At 43.4% G+C, this 18980-nt stretch overlaps 1 non-coding gene across 1 annotated transcript; it reads right to left on the bottom strand.

Annotated features, from left to right (window-relative positions):
* Positions 1–14906: 14906 nt before the first annotated feature.
* On the bottom strand, positions 14907–15065 carry LOC125174318 (U1 spliceosomal RNA). The gene has a single exon (XR_007155427.1). It is a non-coding gene; the product is annotated as a U1 spliceosomal RNA (small nuclear RNA).
* Positions 15066–18980: the final 3915 nt, after the last annotated feature.

Genomic DNA, 18980 nt, shown 5'->3' on the forward strand with positions numbered 1-18980 from the left:
CCAAGAAGAAATAATGACAATGTTGAAAATTGTAGGTGGGGGAAATCTGGACTATACTGAATAATCTTAAAGATAAAAGCATAGGTCACTTAAAAGGGGGTAAGGTCAAAATTTTGGAAGTAGGAAAAAGAAACCTATTTCTGTTACGTGCCTCCATAATTTTATAAGCATGCTCTCATTCATGATAAATTATTATTATTGTGGAACAGATGGATGAATCTCAATCATTATACTATAATGGAAGATTAAACATTTTCTTAACTTCTATTCATCAAATTAAGTCTTTATACTCACAACAAAGGACAATGCATCAATGTTATCATTAGGGCTTTTTTAATATAACTTTAGCGTGAAGCATAATAAGACATGATTAATGTACGGACAGAAGTAAATACTAAACAACACACATTAGTCTAGATTAGAATCGCTATTTTAGTTCTCTTGTTTTGTGGCTTCTCAGTCCTCTGTGAATTTGGTCAAAGAGAAACAACCATCAGAATCATGTGATCCTTTTTCCTAGGTGTTCCTTTTCAGCCACATCTTTGCTTGTGAAATGTTACCTACTCCCTAAAGCTGGGGGGTGGGAGTGGGGTCTGGAGACGGAAAGGGAGACAGTCTCTGTTCAGCCCCCAATGAGACAGGTTTCTCATCTGGCTGAGTTCTGTGTCACACTTAACAGACTGGAAGGTCTGAGAGGGATAGAGAAAAATCTCAGGACCTATAGTCCTTCTGGTCTACCACACCCCAACATGCAAGACTGCCCAAACTACTCCAGATCCAAAAACATACCTCGTCTTTACAGCATTGTAGAAGACGGTTTCACAATCTCCCACAAGAATGTATTTCAGCACTTTCCATTGTATCAAGCACTCATTTGTAGAGATACACTTAAAGAACCGACAGCAGCAGAACACTACGTAGTGAGGCAAAGAGCACTGAACGTGGAATCACAGGACCCAAAGTCAAACCCCTGATCTTCCACATTATGGACAGGAGGACCTCCCACGTGCTCTTTAGTCTTTAGTCTACTTTTTTCCTCTTCCTGGTAACATCTGTCGCCTTCTCTGACCAAATGCACATTAAACATCTTGCTTAGAACACCTCAGTTTATGCATTAGGAAACTTCTCATTATGTAGGTCTTATTATCCCCTTTTATACCGAGTGTTGTTACCCTTGTTAATTTATAAAGAATCGGAATGCAATAAAATGGAAGACTCCAAGAAAAAATTGCAAGACTAGTTAACCAGCTTCACGATAGTTCAATAAAATATCAATAATTAAATATTTGACAACACAATAAACAGCATCAACTATCAATAGGTGTATATCAGCATGCTACTTACTAAGCATGGTGATCCCCAGTTGGGATATGCGCTGTAATTTTTAAGATGAAAATAAATTTCCATAGCAAAGTGTCCCATCAACCCAACACAATTTTGGAGGTAGTTTTTTCGATCAATATAGCATTACAAAGCAGGACGCTAAGTTTGAGGGAGAAAAACAATGCTCCAAAGAGGCTGTATAAAGTAGAAAAGCAGCAAGACCAAGTAATGACCCTATGTTTATTTCACCTTCCAGAGAGAACCTTGTCCCACACAACAAGACCTAGCCCAGCCTTTCAAGAACTGATGTAAGAAAGTTAGCGGGATGTTTTTGTTTCGATGCATGCAACACGGGAATAATTGCTCCAACCTCTGACACCCGAGTAACCCTCATATACATGAAGCTTCTTTTGGTAATGATCCAGAAGCCATGTCCAAGCTTGGGGCACCCTGAATCATCATTTCCCACATTAGTTATCACTGAACAGAACTGTAACTTCAGAAACTATGCAAAGAGAGGCAGGAGGCTGGTACCAGACCAAGTGTTTGTCATTTATCTCTATCTCGTTAATATATACAGTACATTCATGGGCATGTGTACACAAACACACAGATTGGATTCCAGATAAAGGACTTACGATATCTAATCTAATTCTATATCTTTATTTAGGGGCGCCTGGGTGGCTCAGTTGGTTAAGCGGCTGACTCTTGGTTTCGGCTCAGGTTATGATCTTATAGGCACAGGATTGAGCCCCACATCAGGCTCTGCACTGACAGGGCAGAGCCTGCTTGGGATTCTCTCTCCCCCCGCCTCTCTCTCTGCCCCTCCCCTACTCATGTGCACTCCCTCTCTCTCCTTCTCTCTCTCTCTAATAAACTTTAAAAAAATACATCTAAATCCTTATTTAAATCCCATTGTCTTGTACCTTTATACTTGAAAGAAGAGATGAAAATTTGGGGCATAGGTAAGATGCTACTGTGAAAATAACATAGCCAGGTTCTGGAAAAAAGCAGGAATGGAAGTAAGCCCTGGCAGACGTGGGGGTTATCGCATACAACACATAGTTTAGTGCAGAAGCCAGAGAGCAGATTTGTTGTTGTCAAAGGATAGAAGGTGTTAACTGAATGAATCTGGTCACAAAACGGTATGTTTAATGTGATCTTCTTCTGTTAAAAACACATGCAGATAGGGGCACCTGAGTGGCTCCTTCGGTTAATCACCTGACTCTTGATCTCAGCTCAGGTCATAATCTCTCTGTTTGTGGGGTTTGAGCCCTGCATCAGGCTCCACACCGAGCATGGAACCTGATCGGGATTCTCTCACTCCTCTCTCTCTCTCTCTCTGCCCCTCGCCAACTCTCAGGCGTGTGCGCGCGCTCTCTCTCTCTCAAAATAAATAAATAAAATTTTTAAAATACATTAACTTTAAAAAACACGTGCTTATACACACATCCACCCGGAAGTATATTTGATCAAGGTGGAAACAGGGGTAACCCCTGGGTAGTAGAACATGCTTCTGTTTTCTTATTTTGATCTATATTTTCTAATTTTCTTCAATGTTCAAGCACCGGTTTTATTGTAATTAAATATTATGCTAAGGCAATTATTTACTTGAAATGGATTACCTTCTCCACACGTTTTGTAGTCTTCGTTCCCAGCTTCCCCCCTTTGACTTTTCACCACAGCCTCAGCCACAGGGTAAGACTAGCATTTTCCCTTCGGTTTGGCTGTTGAAAGGGATCATTGCTGAAGACTGTGCTGGGGGGCTGTGATTGTTCCTGTGATTGTGTCTTTCCTGCCCCCCCCAACACACGCACACACACACGCACGCACGCACGCACATGCTTCTAACTCATACCTGAGATTGGTGTTAAGTTTCACTAGCTATTAGCTCTACAGCCCAGACAAGGGAATGAACTTCTCTCAGCATCAAATTCTTCAACTATGAAACATAGCTGATGACACTCACCTTAAGGTGTGTTGCATGAATTAAATGAGGAAGTACATGTAAAAACATGGCCGACACTTGTAAATGGTTGAGCCCCCAATACTATATTGTTTATATAATTTCATTTTTAGCAGACACTTTTCTGCTATATTATTTGGGCACTTTACTGTGGCAGTTATGTGAAGAAATTATTGCCTGGGGCTGCTGACAGATTGAACTGTGCATCTCTAGGACTATAGGAGCTGAAGCCTAAATATGATTTCTCACCTACAAAAACCACTGAAGCAGTTAGAGAAAAGGAAACTGCAGTTATCCACTTTCTTGTTGTCAGGAAACAGAAAAGTGTTGCCTGATAATCTGACAAGAATGGAGATAGCAAAGGAGATGAGAATAAAATGCTATTATCTCAGTTCACAACTGGAGAGAGAAATGCAGAAAGGTCCCAGCATTACCTTCACCTATGACAGATATTAGAAGGGTTGATTGGAGAGCTCATCCTAACCTGATGTCAAGAATCTATCGCTGTAATCAGCTGTCCCAAGCCTTTTCTGTCCACCTCCAAAAGTGTCCACCAATATCTCTGATAGACTTGCCAAGAATATGGCTTGCATAGGAAAATAAGCAGCCAATTTTCTGGCTACTGGCCAAACGAAAGACTTGAGAACAGAGTTAAGTCTAAATGGATTTTTTTAGTGGAAGACTCTAGCATATGCAATGTAAACCACATCTTTAGTCTCTTCTACGAAACCAGTAAAATTTTCATTGTGCACAACTGCTTTGGAGAACATGGATCCTTTCTGATCAGTTCAAGGACATGCTGACTCCTGCCTCAAGTTGTCACGGGGCCATTATGGAGACTGCCCTCGGGGCCAGCCAGCATAGAGCTCATTGTGCTCTGGGTAAGTCTGAGATCCTGTTTAGTGCCTCAGTCAAACCCACCTTGGCAAATCCACACTGGTAGCAATGCCACGTGAAGGCTTTCATCACATGACTTTCATCATCGATTTAAGCCAGCAAGGTAACATGTTCGGTGACGCTACATAGAAACTGTCTAACTCCACCACTCACCTAGTCCAACGTGCCCCCAGACCACACTCCTCGAGCCTAAGACCTCCTGGTTCCATTCTTGTCCTTCTGCAGCTGATCCCTCGTTACCTCCAGAACATACCAATCCCGAGGGGCCCTGTGAGCCTATTATTAAATAATACTGCCTAATCATTTGGAAATTAATTCCCCCCACACCTTTTTTTTTTTTAATTTCAAGACTAAATATCGCTTACTGCTCCAAACGATGCTTCTTGGGTTTCATCAGACCTCCATCTCTTTTCACATAAACGCTAGGAGTTCACATCATTCTTCAGAACCGAATTAAGTTCCACAAACGGACTGAGCTCGTATGAGGGTCAGGATTTGGTGCAACAAACAGAGACTGTCCTAAGTTTCTCAAGGAGATTGAATAAAGGGAACTGGGTTGTTTCAAACACTGGAAAGGTTCAAGAGGGAAAAGTCAGGAGGCCTCCGCTAGGCTGGGTCACGAGCTCCCGAGACCGTCAAGACGACACAATGGTGTTTCGGCTCCTGGGGCTGCCATGGTCCCAAGTCCTCCTCCCAGGAAGCTAACATCCCCACGGCGGAACATGGAGTCTAATAACTGCCTACGCTTGGCACTCGCAGAGCTCGCGTCTTCCACTGCAGGGAGATAGCTGCCACCTAACGTCTGCCTTCCGAATTGCATCTAAGTCCCCTTGGAAGGCTGGACCTAATTCACACGCAGATTCCCAGCTGCAATGCAACCGAAGAAATATAGCTTTTAGCTCCAGCTTCTTCAAGTAGAAGGAGGATAGCTAGTGGAGACCATGGCTTTCAATTCTATTCTATTCTGTACTTCCACATGTGTTTGCAGGTTGTTTTTCTTCTTTGCACGTGTGTACTTGTGAGTCGCCATTTGCCATCCATTCAGATCCACTTTCTCCTCTTCTCTCGGTGACTCTGCTTCAGGGAGCTGGCTTCTCTAGACGACATCACTTGGCCTCCCTTTCTGGTCGTCTTCTAGTCGAACTTGACCGACTGGCGTCTCCTGCAAGAGGCCAGAGGGTATAAGAAGAGGGAGCCCAGGTGTTTCTTCTTTCTCTCCCTCCCTCATCTGAGTGGATCACTTATTTGACAGTGGCCGTGCCCTCTACTATTACAGCTGCTGCCCAGTGGTCCCTCTATTGAGGCTCTGGCTTTTCATGGGCTCTCGGAACCCTGTGCCCTCCCTGTAATAATGGGGGACAATGGCTTCCTGCTGTCGCTAGTGTCTGGTGCCTCAACATCCTCTGTTGCTTCCCTTATCCCTATTCCCATATCTGCAATTCTCCCTTTCATTAAAAACCACTTGAACCCATCTAACTGGAGCTCTGCTTCCCTCAAGACCGTCCTCTCATCTCAGAGGCAGCCCGCCACCCCCTCCAACAGGGCCCACACATCCTCCCACTCTTCACTTTTCCCTCCCCTGCCTACACCCACACTACCGAGCCTTTGTGCCTCCTGCCCAGGATCTCACATTATGTAACATAATTTATGAACTAACTGGTAGCGTGAAAGTTTCTCCAAGATAAGCTTTCTCAATTTTAAGAGGAGGCATATGCTATACTACAGAAATACCAATATTATGGTAAACACTTTAGGCAAAAGTTGGGAACATGCTTGGAGGAGATTGGTCTATAGAGCCCAGAACCTATAAAGAGGAATGCCTGTATGTTCAGAAGCCCGTTCCTAAGTAAATGATAAAATTTGATTTGATATTCGGAAAACAGAGAGCACGCCCCTTAAGGACAGAGATTTTGTCTTGTTCTCAGTTCTTTCTCCAGCATCTGCCACAGCATATGACACATGGTAAAAATTGCATACATGTTTAGGTGAAGGAATCAAAGAGTAAACATGGCAGGAAGCTAGTTGATCCTTTGTGTCTCAGCCATCCCAACACCTCCACGCCTGTGGTTTTCTGGGGCACCATTTATTCATTATCCATCAACACAAAACCCACATTTGGCCCTTAGAATTCTCACTGTGCTCTTGGATGAGTCTTAGCGCCCTCACTGGGTCTTAGCGCCCTCATTGGCAGGAAGGCCAGAGTCAGAGACTGTCAACATTTACGACTAAAACAAAATTAAAAATGCTTTTACCACATTTTTTTATTTGGTGGGTGCTCTTGCTTTGTTTGATTTTATCTGGTTGATTGCTTCGGTAAACTACGGGTTTGTTTTTTGGCATGAATATGGCATTTTGAGATAGCATATGTTCCTAAGATAATGTCCCACTTGTGTTGACATTAACCACTTTATAGGAATTGCCTGAGGCACCCTGACCATGCACAAGTTTATCTTTCAGAAAAGTTTACCTTTGTATAAGAGCTCGCGAGGGAAGGCCAGCCTAAATTAGAAGCCATTTTTTTTTTAAGTGGGGGACAAAACGCCTCACTGACAAAAATATGCTAACCAACATCATGGTCCAGAATAGCAATTATCCAAGACTGAGAGGCAAAGTACATTCCATAGCCATAAACAACTGCCAATACAGAGCAAAAATCGAAAGCCTAAGCTTTTCAAATACATTGCAGTTTCTGAAAAGATAAACCAAATTGGGGAAACCATTAAAACCTAGATTAGAGTATTTCTCTTCTACCATCAACTTTGCCAGAAATAATACAAATCCTTAAGCATCTTTAACTAGAGGTAAACAATCCATTCTCAAACAGAGGAAATAATGACATGCAAACCCATGCTATTAAAGACTAGATTGAGAAAGTCCTAGCTCAAAACTATAGACATGGTAAAGCTAAAAGAATAAAGGCCACATCCCCATAATTACTCTCGATCTAAACCAGAAATACTTTGTGACTCCAAGCTAGTCTAATGTGTTGCGTGTGAATAATTACGGCTTCATGTGAGCTTCTCAAATAGTTTTGGGCAGCAGACACTAACCTCAGCCAAGCAGGGTTCTTACCTTCCTAATTTAGAGATTCACCTCAGAAGCTATTGCTGAATTGTGGGCAAAATTAGCTTGAGAATAGGAATGTAAGTAGTAGGAGAATTCCTTTCGAGGAGGGTGCCATCTTTGTTGGGGAAGTTTCCGGTAGAACCACGTGGGGCACCTTCTGGCCAGTGGATTTTGAAAAGGACATCACGTGTTGCTTTGAAGCAGAAGCATACAGGAGGACTTGAATGCGCTGCAGAGTCTCTGTCAGCCTGAGTCCCTGAGTGGCTCTATGGAATGGAGCTCCTCGATGACCCATGTTGGACGTCTACCAAGAATGAGGGGGAGGGGCGCCTGGGGGGGGGGGGGGGCGCAGTCGGTTAAAGCGTCCGACTTCAGCCAGGTCACGATCTCGCGGTCCGGGAGTTCGAGCCCCGCGTCGGGCTCTGGGCTGATGGCTCAGAGCCTGGAGCCTGGTTCCGATGCTGTGTCTCCCTCTCTCTCTGCCCCTCCCCCGTTCATGCTCTGTCTCTCTCTGTCCCCAAAATAAATAAACGTTGAAAAAAAAATTAAAAAAAAAAAAAGAATGAGGGGGAAAAAGTTGTGGTGGAAGCCTGTAAGCTTTTAGAGTTAATATGCTATGTCACCTACCCTGACTAATACAGATCAGAAGATCAGATCTTGAAAAACCTAGGTGTTCGCGAAACTGATCGGCATGAAGAATTTTGTCCTTGTTCTAAGAAAGAAAAAGAGAGTAATATAGGCAGGAAATGAAGAAAGGCTGTGAGTTATACAATGAAATCTCTACCCTGTAACTGCCAAATCTTGAGTAAATGCTACAAAAAACTCACAAAATACTCGTTATGGATGGATTATCAGTAAGGCAACTCATCTTTGCACAAGAATGAGGCAGCAATAGAATAGAAGCAATGTACTTACTCTCAGAAGCAGGAAGACAACATCACTAGACAGTCTTATGAAATTTTCATCTCATGAATAGGGGGATTGAGGCCCTCCTGTGTCAAACTGAAGGGTCAAGGAAGCTTAAGCTCTCTTTTTTGTTCAGACTATTGGACTACTTACTACAGTCATAGGAAAAGGTTTTTTACTCTTAAAAAAAAAAAACTTACTTTCTCTAGATTAATAAAATCCAGGCAGTCTAGTTAGATGATCATAGAATCTCAGAACCTCAAGTTCGGAAAGAATATTAAAGGTCAGCTACTTTGACCATTCCTATTCTCTCTTTCTCGGGTAATCCCACCAGGTGGCTTCTGATATCTGCTCGGACATCTCCAACGGCAGAGAATTCAGTCTCTTCTAAAGCAACCCACTCCACCTCTGCATTGCTTTGACAGTCTCTAAGTTCTCCCTTACACTGAGCTAAAGTCTCTCTCCCTGTACCTTTTACTCAGTGGCCCAAGTTCTACCTCTTGAGGTATACAAAACAAGTACGATGCCTCTTTCATAAAAGAGGTCTTCAAAGGCTTAAGGGCAACAACAATCATGTCCTCCTCCTCCAAAAGTTATTTTTGGAAAAGCATTAGCCATATTCCCTTCACCAAGCCTGGATGAGGTCTGTCCCTTTTCTTCTACTAATTACTCTGCCCTTCAGAAGTGGGTTAGATGGCAGGAAGGGGGAATAAAAGGAAATACAGATCATGTTAATATCATGTTAATATCAACTGAAGACCTAATTAAGCAAGATTTCTTGTCTGCTCATTACCTCCTCATGAATCTCAGCTCAAGAGACCCATTAAATGGGTGAGAACTAGAGTTGCCTTTTGAGTAAATCAAGTAAGAACTGCCCCTCCTGGTATCATTTGAGGCTACGCCAGAGCCTTCTGCCTCAAAATCCTAAACTCAACACAAAGCTTTTGGCCATTACTTCTTCTTTGGATAACTGGGGTTTCCCTGATTCACCACCATAACAACAATTATGAAACACTTCTCTGACTGCAGCCCGCTCACCAAGATAAGACTGCCCATTCTCATTTGCTAGTGACACTCCAAAGATTCAAAGTCAGAGTTGATATGGCTGACACGGTACATCTGGATGGCCCGGAAATGAAGAAACGTTTCTCCTTTATACCTTTCTGACCTCGCTTATAACATGAGTCCCCAATACAGAATGCTCCATATGTCTTACTGAGTTTTCAAATGACTCTTTCAGATTTTATGTTTACCCCATAATTTCTATCACTCAGACAGAGCTCAATGATCCTAAGAGACAGACTACTTGCTAACCCTTCCCCTCCAGTCTGTAGGCATGTCTTTGTCCACGTCTGGGCTCCTCCTCCTTCTCATGCAAAGCAACCCTTAAAGATTAACCCACCAGATCCTCTAGAGATGCCCACACAAGTCTGAATTCTGGAGTAAATATAGCTTAGGTTCAAGTTGAGAGCCAGGACTGCATAGTTCTGGTTCTTAAAGGTTTTAAAGAAGATGAAATGCATTTAGCATACTAGGGCAAAAGGATTCACAAAATAGGCGTGTTTCGGTGACAAAGCACTTGCTCTACATAGCCTAAGGGTAAATGCCAACGCATATTTAAAATGGAGTGGGGGGAGTAGAAATAAATTGGAACATCCCCAATGTCAACCTTTGGTTTCATGTCCTAGCTCCTACCAGCTGAGTAACCTTCCGCAGGTTATTTAATTTCTTTGAGATTTCAGTTTTCTCATCCTAAAATACATAGAGTATAAATCCCATTCTCATCAGCTCCAACCCCTTTATTTAAGAATTACATGAGGGGCACCTGGGTGGCCTTGATTTCAGCTCAGATCATGATCTGGCGGTTCGTGGGATTGAGCTCCATGTCGGGCTCTGCACTAATGGTGGGAAGCTTGCTTGGGATTCTTTCTCTTCTTCTCTCTCTGCCCTTTCCCCGCTGGCTCTCAAAACAAATGAATGAACTTTAAAAAAAAGAATTACAGGGGCACCTGGGTGGCTCAATAGGTTAAGTATCTGACTTCAGTGCCGGTCATGATCTCACGGTTCATGAGTTTGATTGAGCCCCGGATGGGGCTGTCTACTGTCGGCACAGAGCCCTCTTTGGATCCTCTGTCCCCCTCTCTCTCTGCTCTGGCCCCGCTCACACACGTGCTCACCCTCTCTCTCTCAAAAATAAAATGAAACGTTAAAAAATAAAATATTATTTTTAAAAAGTAAATAAAAAATAAATTAAAAAAAGAATTGAGATAATATTTGTAACTAGTACAGTGCCTGATATAAAGTAAGGAACCGATGAATGTTCGTTCTTCTCTTCCCCCACCTGCTCAGCTTCTCTCCTTGTCCTTATCCAAGAAATATAAAGACATGTGGATTAGCCAGAGAGGCTGAACCCACAACTTCAGATGCAGCAGAGAAAGTAGCCCCCCTCCCCTGGGACAACAAGGTACGGAGCAAGTGTTCTCCTGCAGGCTGCTGGAGAGTACGAGCTTCAGAATGAAATGTAAGGCCACCAGGCTCCATGAGGAACTACAACCACAAACCATAGGTCAGCGATCACAAGTGCTTGGTAGGGAGGGGAGTTCGTGGGGGTTTTTTACCCAGATGGAAAGAAACATTAACAAAACTCCCCCCCCCTCAAAATTCAGTTTATATCTGCGCATGTAGTACACCCACTTGCCTTTTTATCTAAAGAAAGCCAGTGTCTTTTACAAAGTGTTAACAAAATAGTAAGAGTATTCAATAGACGGAGGAACATGCAGCATCTTAGCATGGCATTATACAAAACAATGCGAGCTTAAATAAGAAGCACTTTATCTAAGAAGCCAGCATACAATTATCCAACATGAATAGCACAGAAAAAACATTTTAATGTCATACCTTCCTGACTTGCCATTTTCCCCAGGGCACCTCAAAAAAAAGGAAGAAATTGGTTTAAATACATAAAGCCAGAAGCTTCCCCCACCCCCTCTGCTCCCAAGTCTCTAGCGAGGGAACAGCAAGGCATTAACTCAGAGGGAAGGCTGCCACCTACTGGGCCATCGCTAACATCCCTCAACATTTTCTGTGGGCTTTTCACGGTCTCCCCGCTTAAAATCCTGATTTGGCCCGAAGCCGCTTACTTAGTGACAGTGACAAAATCATAACCCAAGACACTACTGCACAGAAACTTAAAAGCTACAACATGAATTAATCACAGGACAACCTCTTGCGAATTTCACAGCAACATTTTTGCGTTAAGCATCAGAGAGCTTGCGTTTTCAAAGAGGAGGGAAAAAAAAACCCTTTCTCTCTAAATTTCTGTTGTTGTTTTCTAAGGACAGAGTGCTTTAATAGTCGGTAAGTGCTGCTAATTGCTCCCTGGACAGCCCTAATCTGGCCATTTCCTCCCTGCCTTTTACTCCATAAATCCTTCAGAAGACTAATATATTGGTTCAGTATCCTCAAAAGGACCCCCTTTGATTGGATTGGTTTACATGTTTACAAATAGTTTCTCTACCCCCACCATTTGAAAGAGCCCATTGTTAGAAAATCTTTTATTATTGATGCTCTGAACAACTCCAGGCTTATCACGTATCCCCAAGATCAACCACCAAACACTTCTTTTTCTTCCTTCCTCTTTCTTTCTTTCTTTCTTTCTCTCTCTCTCTCTCGTATTTTGTTTTTGTTTTCATTTTAAGAACACACCACCTTTACTCAAAACAAGCAGAAAATAAGAGTTTTCTGCCTCTAACCGTTCTAGACCTTAGGACAAATCACTGTGCCTCAAAGTCTCCATTCACAAAGTGGGAAAAAGAAACCTGCTTTAATAATAATAATGGTTACATTTAATAGGTGCACAGCTCACAGCTCTGTCATGATGGAGACTTTCTCCTAGTCTTTGAACCCCGCCCATGAGGTAAGAATCATCACCCTAAAGAAGAGAGTGATTACCAAGGCCAACCATGTAGTAAGTGGAGGAGACAGAATTCACACTCAGAACTTCCAGTCCGTGGGGACTATTCCTGCTCTCTCCTGCTACTGCTCTTGAGCAAAAGAGGGACTCAGGTAACTGAATGCACTCGATGAGGATAAAACTGTATGCAAATTCACGTTCCAGAAAGAACAAAGGCTATTCTTTGAACTGAGAAGTTGGAAAAACTGGCCCCAAACAAATACTTAGTACTCTAAGATGTAGAAATATTTGCCTATGCGACCAGGCAAACAGGATAGATGGATGCATGGATGGATGGATGGATGGATGGATGGACAGACAGGTAGATATATGGACAGATTGATTAGAAAGAGCTCCTCTGGGGGTGCCTGGGTGGCCCAGTCGGTTAAGCATCCAACTTTGGCTCAGGTCATGATCTCATGGTTTGTGAGTTCAAGCCCCGCATCAGGCTCTGTGCTGACAGCTCAGAACCTGGATCCTGCTTTGGATTCTGTGTCTCCCTCTCTCTCTCCACCCCTCCCCCACTTGCACTGTCTCTCTCTCTCTCTCTCTCTCTCTCTCTCTCTCTCTCAAAGATAAATAGAAATTAAACACACACACACACACACACACACACACACACACAGAAAGAGCTCTTCTGTTTATGACTTCTGTTGCAGAAAGTTGCCAGTTATTCAAAAGGGACATTATCCTGGGGCGCCTGGGTGGCTCAGTCGGTTAAGCGTCCGACTTCGGCTCAGGTCATGATCTCGCGGTCTGTGAGTTCGAGCCCCGCGTCGGGCTCTGTGCTGACAGCTCAGAGCCTGGAGCCTGTTTCCGATTCTGTGTCTCCCTCTCTCTCTGACCCTCCCCCATTCATGCTCTGTCTCTCCCTGTCTCAAAAATAAATAAACATTAAAAAAATTTAAAAAAAAAAGGGACATTATCCTGGTTCTTTTTCATTTCAGGCTTTTACCCCTGCATGTTTGCAGATTGCTTAATTACTTCATTGGGCTTTGGAACTCATACATTACAGATACATGATCATCCAAGTCATTACCTGCATATTTTCCCATTAAGAATAATTATAGCTCTTACCACCACTGCCCATGTACTTACGTCCTGCAGGCCTGGGCACACTGAAGTAATCATCTTTTGAAAATGATCTTGATGGGCAAGTGTTGCGTGCACAATCGGTAATGAGCAAGACGAGGTGGGAAGATTTCCATCTCCTCCATCATTGAGTGGTTCAAAAGTCACATTCTTGTTATTTCATCACAGTGCCATGCAGGACGCTGAGGTGGTTTATGTTCTCCAGAAAAGTGAGTTCGCACCGAATGCGGAGACAAGACCCAGGGGATGCGGGATTGTATCTCCCTCTCTATGGATTATCTTTCTGAGCACGGGCACATCACCCATTTCCTGGCTCAATTTCATTGTCTACAAAATGGGATTTATAAGATGCTTTAAAAACCTCCGATCATCAAATCTGAGATGGGACAGTCTTATAGATGGCACCATAACTTTTTATACTGATTGAGAGCCCAAGTTCTGGAATGATGGCTCTTCTACTTTATCAACTCTGTAACCTTGGGCATGTTACTTAACCTCTTGGAGCCTCAGTTTCCACATCTGTAAAGAGGAGATAGTAATAGTCCATGCCCCTTAGAGATTCAGCGAGATCCCACTTGTAAAGCACTTCTCCCAGTTCAAGATACAGGTGAAAGTCCAGGGAATGTTGGCTATGACGATTATCATCAGATCTAAACTGGAAGAGTCTGGGGACTGTTCAACATAGCTCAGGCAACACATCTAAATTAAAAACAATAATTGCCTGCCAGATAAGAGTCCGAAGACATTGTGAAGGGGTCACAGGTTATTTTAATCAGTGGATCATGAAGGCGTTCAATTTCAAAGGTAGGAGGCAGACAAGCTAGCAGATGTTCGAAAAAATGTTAGATTATAACCAAGAAAAAACTGTTTCAATGACTGGTTGGTAAATACTCTATAACCGGTTTCTTCAAGAGTTAATTATTCTTAAGTTTTTAAAAAATCTTTTTGTTTTATTTTCAATACAGCTAAAAAGCATTCCCTGTTAAGTTTCTTAGATTTTACATAAGCACTGAAAAGCCTCCATTAAATTGCCTATTACCGCCTAGAAAAGGTTAATATTTTTGTAAATCATTCCACTAGCCCTCACCCATGGTCTGTCTTATTACACTCCCCATTTCCAATGAATAACGTTGCTCTGTATACAACCTTCCCTACATATTGTTCTTTGTACTTAGCTGTGTATTAGAAGCAACTTTTTTTTTTAATTTTTTTTTCAACGTTTATTTATTTTTGGGACAGAGAGAGACAGAGCATGAACGGGGGAGGGGCAGAGAGAGAGGGAGACACAGAATCGGAAACAGGCTCCAGGCTCTGAGCCATCAGCCCAGAGCCCGACGCGGGGCTCGAACTCACGGACCTCGAGAGCGTGACCTGGCTGAAGTCGGACGCTTAACCGACTGCGCCACCCAGGCGCCCCTAGAAGCAACTTTATATGTCACTTAATATACTTTTCATTTTCTTAGTGGCGAGCTGACTCTCTATTCAGTTAACGCAATTTATTTCACCGAGTGTCGTGGTCGGCTGGTTATTTTGGTTTGTCCCCAGCTGGCTGTCAGGAGCAACTATGTAGCCTAAGCCTTCGGATACATTTCTAGAAGTGGGCTGGCTAGATCTGTGAAAATGTACTTTTTTAAAACAGCAAGCATTGTTTGTCAAACTCTCATATTTCTACCTTGATTTGGACACATAGATACACCATCTTTTTGAAGTGTGAACACGGTCCCCCACCACAAACGATGCAGTCGAGTTTCCCACCGCTGGGTAAACTGCAGAGGTCAGCAGCTTACCCGTCGTGCCGTGGGTAAGCCTCGCCCTGGGAACACCACCTTCGTGATGACGGTATCTCCCCTGCCGGGGAAATATGCCATGTCCTCATCTCAGCTAGAATTTGGTGCCCCCACTGGAAAAAAAAAAAAAGTGTGCGTTTCTTCTGGGACAGACTGTCTTTGAAGCGGGTCCTGCTGGCACTAGTCGGTGGTGCTGTAAGAAGCAAATGGCCAAGGGTTCTGAGCACGGTGTCTACCTGGGTCCCAGTGGACTAAACATGTCACATTTATAACCTTCTTAGCCGTGCTTCCCATGAGCGGGGGACAGCATAAACTTGAGTGTCCCGGCCAATATGCCCAACTGAATATGACTGTCGAAGTGTCTGGGGCTCTTGGTTTTCCAGGACACGTTTGTGTCACTGATGTGAGCCAGCTGTTGTTTAAAACTGTCTGTTCAGGAACTTCAACCCCTTTTTTAAAGGGATTTGAAATATAAGCTTCTATGTGCACAGCATATCCCCGGGAGGAGGCGCAAGCAACTGGGGACAAGGTTTGCCTCTGGCCAGGGAGAGGGAAGGGATTGCAACTGGGCGAGAGACATCCTTCACACTGGATCCTTCTCAAGGTTTTGCTTTCTTACCGGGTGCGCGTATACAAAAGGGAAATTTTTCAGCCAGAAAGACGAAGCCCAAAAGAGACAACCATGCATGTAGATGTTTCACGTTGTCAGCTACCGGATTAGGAAAACATAAGCAAAACAAGGTACTTGAATCGTTTCACAAAAAGGGTATATATAGTTGTGTATTTAAGAATGCAAGGTCTGGAGCCAGACTGCCTGGGTCCACAACACCGCTCTGTCGCTTACTAGCTCTGTGATCTTAGACGATTACCAACCCCCCCCCCCGTACGTCAGTGTCCTCCTCCATAAAATGGGGTGATTGTACTCCCTACTTCACAGTTACTTGCATTCAGTGAGTAAAAACACAAAAGCCCCCAGAACAGTAACTAGCACACAGCACGTGATCATTGTAGATTAGCTATCATTATTGCTACGGTTGTCGCTAACATTCTTCATTCAAATTTTGCAATGTTATCATTACAACAGCAAAGAGCCCTCCCTACGATTTGTAGGTTTTGAAAAGCAAAGGGCAATTTTACTGCAAGTGTCTAACCGATTTGAAGTTATTTCCAACTATGCAAGCAGTCGATGGGAGAGGGAGAGGGGTGCCAAACTTCCCTTTAGTTCGTAGTGGTTCCAGATTTGAGAGCGGGCGCCCACAAGTCTTTGCAAGAGTAGGTGACCCAAATCACCTGGGGAGTTTGGTTTTTGTTTTCTTTGTGTGTCAACGCGATCTTGTTTCTCTCTTCTTTTGAGCATGGGTGGGGTGCGGGGGGGGGGAAGAGATGGCGGTTGAACAAACGACAGAAACTCGAGTTTCAGTACCCATTTAACGCGATTGCCCCTTAACTGTGTAGGCGCAAACACTTTTACATTTTAATTCCAGTATAATTAAGAGACAGGGTTATATTAGTTTCAGGTGTACAACAGAGCGATTCAACCATTCTACGCGTTGCTCAGTGCTCATCACGATAAGTGTGCTCTTCGGGAAGCACATGTTTTGAAATCAGTATTTGCCTAAGGAAACCATTCACGAGATAGGAAGGCGTTAAAGCTTCCTGAAAACATTCTAATCCCACCTACTGTGCATAATGTGCTCAGTCATTGGAAATGTATTGCCGGCAAAGCAGATGATGTGGTGACGGGGACAAGTAGACTCTGCTGTCACACAAGCCTGGATACATTCCTTGGCCCAACATTTTACCGAACGTGATAAACATAGTGCTGTTACTATGCCTGTTTTATGGGTGACCCTTGCTGCCTTATATCAGTGTGGCTCTTCTCAAGCTGCCAGTGTCAGCAGAGTGGGATCTCTCCTCCAGGATTTCAGGGTCAGGCCATCCCAAACTCGGGTCAACATATTTAATTAATGAGAGTACAGCAGATGCTAGTTTTAAGGATTCTATCCTGAGGTCTTAGCCGATTCACTGCTATGCCTCACACACAATAAGCATTTGCTGAATGAAGCCCCAAATTGACCATGAGGGTGTAACATAGCATTGCCCCTGTGAAGACAAGGCTACCTAGGGGCGCCTGGGTGGCTCAGTCGGTTAGGCCTCTGACTTCGGCTCCGGTCATGATCTCGTGGTTCGTGGGTTTGAGCCCCACATCGGGCTCTCTGCTGACGGCTGGGAACCTGGAGCCTGCTTCGGATCCTGTGTCTCAGTCTCTCTCTGCCCCTGTCCGCCTTCTCAAAAATAAGCATTTTTTAAAAATCGAAAGGAAAAAAAAAAAAAAAAAGACAGGACTATCTCAAGTGCTCTGGATCCACCAAATGTTCAGGCATAAAAAGGCTGTGTTGTTTGGTCCGGGGTTTCTCAGTCCACTGCTAAAGGTGATTCAAACAGGGTTAAGGGTAGGAATTGGGTCCAAACAAGCAAGTCTAGTTAGAAAACATTTTCGTTGCATGCACACGGGTTGTGTGAAGCTTTGAATTCTGATTCCCAGCACGACCGATGATAATACCTTTAAAAATAAACTGAAAATTGGCTCGTTTAATTGTGCCAAGTGATTCAAAATCCAAGAAGTGTCAAAACGTGGGCCCCAGGAGGAATGATCTGATAGACAGCCTAAAAACAGACTGAAACTAACATAACGTTGTACAGGAACTGTGCTTCCATAAAAACTGAACATCGAAACAGAGACAAACGTCTATCCTACTCTCTTCTGCTGCAGCGCCCGTTTTGCCCCATCATTACAGCAGGAAGCAATGAGCAAAGATTGTCCCGTACGCCACAGGGCTCAGTGTCCCTCCTGCGGATCAGACACCTTCTTTGAGCAGGGATTTAACTGCACAACATAACTTTAAAGAAAGATCGCCCGTAATGTTACATACCTTTTGAGTAAAAATTGAGTGAATTATATTTAAACCTCCTAAATTAGAGTTTGTCAAGACACCAGACCCCGACATTTCAAGAGCAATGTGGTAGTGAAACACCAAGATGCTTGATGGGTACAGATTAACTGACAGGATCACGTGCTTGTCTTGTCCGCGGCCCCAAACTATATGGCATTCCCATGGTTACGTTTCCCCCATCTACCGGGAAGAGGTGGGTTCCTGGGATGCAAACAGTCTTGATGATATTAAGGCTGAGATGGCCCTTTGGGGTTTGTAGGCATCTTAATGATAGTGCATTTGTTTTATAATTTTAACTGAGGTTACTGGATAAACATTTGTAACGCATCCTCATTATTAGGCTAAGGAAAGAAATCTATTTCTGCCAACAGAGAGCATATAAATCTTCGCTACCTCTTTGGTCCCCACTAGTTTACATTTAGAACATCACACCTTTTCTGAAAAGCTGTTGGAGACATATGCTCTTGTTATTGTCCTTCAGTGATTTATCACTTAACTCTGAAACAGGCAATATATCCAACTTACCCCCTAACTGGTGTCCTATTGCAATTATCATTAATTAGGTCAAAATATGTTACTTTTACACAAAGCATGATTTTTAAAATCTTATGCTTTGAACCACCAGTGAATATTTGTACATCTCTTTAGCTAATATTTATTGAAAACCCATTATGTGCCCAACACTGTTACTCAGTGGTATTTTTTTAATTTTTTTTAATGTTTATTTTTGAGAGAGACAGACAGAGACAGAGCGCAAGCAGAGAAGGGGCAGAGAAAGAGGGAGACACAGAATCCGAAGCAGGCTCCAGGCTCTGAGCTGTCAGCACAGACCCTGATGCGGGGCTCAAGCTCATGAACCACGAGATCATGACCTGAGCCCAAGTTGGATGCTTAACCGACTGAGCCACAAAGGTGCCCCATCAGTGGTATTTTTTAAGCTTCCCAAATAGATCTCAAACTTCTCATATGAAAAATTTATTCTTAGAGAGAGAGAGAGAGAGAGAGAGAGAATTTGTGAGAAAAGCCCCAGTGTCAGA

Source organism: Prionailurus viverrinus, chromosome C1 (assembly GCF_022837055.1).
Source record: "Prionailurus viverrinus isolate Anna chromosome C1, UM_Priviv_1.0, whole genome shotgun sequence".
In the NCBI taxonomy this organism is placed as follows: Eukaryota; Metazoa; Chordata; class Mammalia; order Carnivora; family Felidae; genus Prionailurus; species Prionailurus viverrinus.